The 3568-nt window shown below is 44.0% G+C and overlaps 1 pseudogene; it reads left to right on the top strand.

The window, feature by feature from the left end:
- The first annotated feature begins 1604 nt into the window (after positions 1-1604).
- LOC114697421 lies at positions 1605-2013 on the top strand (annotated as a pseudogene).
- The last annotated feature ends 1555 nt before the right edge of the window (positions 2014-3568 follow it).

The following is a 3568-nucleotide window of genomic DNA, read 5'->3' as shown; positions in this document are numbered from 1 at the left end:
AAGGGGATGGGAGTCCGGGCAACAGATGACAAGCCCTTGAGGTCTCAACCCTACACAAAGAACGGTAGGCAGCTAAGGAAGGCTGGGTGCGAGCTCCCTTTCCTGGCCGCTGCCCTGTTTTAGTGAGTGCCTGAGAGTTGAACTCAGGTCCTCATGCTGGTGAAGCGGTTCTCTTACCCATAGATCCCTGTGCTCAGACTTAACAGTGTCAGTTTTAATGGAAATGTAGCCCAGGGGATGGTCGGTATGGGTAGACAAGTAGGAGGCTTTTTCTTTTTTCCTCTTTGTCTACAAAGCTGGGGTCCAAGAAAGTGATACCAAAAAGGTGGTGGCGCACACCTTTAAAGCCAGCACTCGGGAGGCAGAGGCAGTCTGAGTTCAAGGCCAGCCTGGTCTACAGAGGGAGTTCCAGGACAGCCAGGACTACACAGAGAGGCCAGACCCTGTCTTGAAAAACCAAAAAACAACAACAGCAGCAACAACAACAACAAAAAGAATTGCAGGAAGACTTGCTTTAGAGCCAAGGGTGCAGTGAGAAAAAAAAAAATCCCTGGAAAATTACACACACACACACACACACACACACACACACACACACACACACATACACACTCCATGTTCACCTTAGTCAACAAGTCAAAAATGGAAAACGGTGCTTTGAAAAGAATAGTGAAATTTATCAACTCTGGCAAAAAATAAAAATAAAATAAAGGCACAAATATTTAATTCTAGAAATAAAAAAGACACACACTCAATAAAATAGGAACAGCTCTTGCCAATTAATTCTGGAGCTTTAGATAAAATAGAGTAAGTACTAGAAAAACATCGCTTGCTGAAATAAAGTGTAAGAAATAATAAAGTATCTGAACTCAAAGGTCAGACGGGAAGACAGAGGTGCAACATGCCCTCATCTAGTGCAGGTATTTATTCTGGAAAAGAACATCAGAGCCTGCTGTCCACTTACAAGCAGGGGTAGTTATAGGGCAGAAGTAGGAGGTGGGAAAGGAGACTGAAAAACTTCCCTTCCCTTTCTTGGCCTGAGGTTAGCCATTGCGAAGTGTAACTAGAATAGTGAGTTAAAGAATGTCAGATGGCCAGAGTCTCTTGTAGCCCGCAGTTAAGGGTCTGCAGGCAGGTGGTGTGGCAGGAATCTAGGCTTCGGTTCTGGAATGCTAATTACTCTGGTTTCTGAAACTGTCGCCACTTAACCAAAATGGGAGAACTTTTCGAAAACGTCCTGTTCGTGGCTGATGTGAATAGTTTTAGTTCCACTAAAGAAATAGAAACAGTAGAAGACAATCTTTTTTTTTTTTTTTTAAAGATTTATTTACTTATTATGTATACAGTGTTCTGTTTGCATGTACCCCTGCAGGACAGAAGAGGGCACCAGATCTCATTACGGATGGTTGTGAGCCACCATGTGGTTGCTGGTAATTGAACTCAGGACCTCTGGAGGAGCAGTCAGTGCTCTTAACCTCTGAGCCATCTCTCCAGCCCCGACAATCTTACCCTGAAGAAAACCCCAGTCTTTCGGCCATGGCAGCCATCTTCCAGGAACTTACCAAAATAACAAACAGAAAGGGGTAGAGGGGGGCGCTCACTACATGCTCTCCAGGCCTTTTAGGAAACATGGAGTTGTTTCTTTGACCACTTAACTCGAATCTACAAGAAGGGTGATATTGTAGGCATCAAGGGAATGGGCACTGTTCAAAAAGGAATGGGAATGCCCCATAAGTGTTACCGTGGCAAAACTGGGTGAGTCTATGACATCACCCAGCATGCTGTCCGTGGGCATCACTGGACACAAGTAAGTTAAGGCAAGATTCTTGCCAAGAGAATTAATGTGCAGATTGAATACATCAAGTACTCTAAGAGCCGAGGCAGCTTCTTGAAGCAGGTGAAGGAAAAGGAGCAGAGGAAAAAGGAAGTCAAAGAGAAGCACACTTTGTAAGGAAGGCCTGAGGGAAGGAAGCTGAGCTGCTGGAGCCCATTCCATACGAATTCATGGCCTAATGTACATGGGTTAAGGGTTTTTAAGGGTTTTTCTTTTTCTTTTTCTTTTTCTTTTTTTTTTTTGGTTGTTCGAGACAGGGTTTCTCTGTGTAGCTTTGTGCCTTTCCTGAAACTCACTTTGTAGACCAGGCTGGCCTCGAACTCACAGAGATCCGCCTGCCTCTGCCTCCCGAATGCTGGGATTAAAGGTGTGCGCCACCACCGCCCAGCAAGGATTTTTCTTAAGTTGAAGTGTGGGGTCTCCATCCTGAAAGAAAATATTGAAGCAAATTTAGAGAAAGAAAGAAAGAAAGAAAGAAAGAAAGAAAGAAAGAAAGAAAGAAAGAAAGAAAGAAAGAGAGAAACCCCCAAGTTTCACGATGTCATTGTTGAAACATTCTTCAAGGAATAATTTATTCTAGATTTACATATATGACATAAGAGTGATCATAGAAGAAGACCCTTCCTAAATGTACTCCATAAATACCTGTAACATGAGCAGGGCACAGTGGTGCACACCTGAAATTCCAATACTTCAGAGGCAGGAGCATAAGGATCAGGAGTTCAAAGTTATCCTCAGCTACAAGGTGAATCTGAGGTCAGCCAGGGCTATGTGAGGCCCATAGCAAAAACCCAACTAATCAAACAAAACTAGCAATAAACATTTAAATTATGAAAATTTAAAAAATGTTTTTGTAAGAGTATCAGCCTAAGACCAGAGAGTATAAGTGAGGAAAAGATCAGCTGGTCTTGGTGTCACATCTTTATAACCCCAGTATTCAGGAGACTGGGACAAGATGATTATGAATTTGAGGCCAGTCTAGGATAGCCAGTGGATTTCAGGCTAACCTGGGCTACATAATCAAAACTCTCAAAAAGAACCAGAAAGAAAAGTATAGGCTAGTCTAACTCAGGAACGTAGATGTAAATATACTTTTTTTTGAGACTGTGCTGGAAGCAGACATTTCCTGTCCTGTCTGCCTATTCCCAAATAACCACTCAGAGACTTAAGATTAATTATAAATGCTTAGCCGATAGCTCAGGCTTATTACTAACTAGCCCTTACATTTAAATTAACCCATTTCTAATAACCAACATTCTGCCACGTGGCTCATGGCTTGTTACATCATTTTCTACATGTCCTGCTTGCTCATTGGCTGGCTGTATTGGAGAAATTATTTTGGCCACTCCACGCAGTTAAAAGGATATTTATTTAATGGCGTAACTCACAAATTAAGTGAAAGGTAGGTCGCGGGGTCTGGGGAAGGTGTATCGCAGTCCAGCGGTGTTCTCCGGAGCTCTGCACAGTCTACCTTCACCATTCAGCGTCCCGGCACAGAGAGAGCAGCGGGCCCATCCAGCTCTCGGGTCTCCAGGCGCCTCCCCTGGCCCCACCTCGTAGGCGTGACAGTTGCCAGAGTCTCAATGGGGGTTGGAACTTCCAGATCCAAGCTGGAATGGCTACCCACTACAGGCTGTCATTTCTGGAGACCATCACTCCACCCTTCTCCTCTAGCATTCTCTCTGTGTCAGGCTGTCCTGCCTAATCTCTTTCTGTCCTGCTATCGACCAATCA

Source organism: Peromyscus leucopus, chromosome 22, assembly GCF_004664715.2.
Source record: "Peromyscus leucopus breed LL Stock chromosome 22, UCI_PerLeu_2.1, whole genome shotgun sequence".
Taxonomy (NCBI): domain Eukaryota; kingdom Metazoa; phylum Chordata; class Mammalia; order Rodentia; family Cricetidae; genus Peromyscus; species Peromyscus leucopus.
The sequence above is the reverse complement of the archived record's forward strand: the minus strand, read 5'-3'. Positions and strand labels throughout refer to the sequence as shown.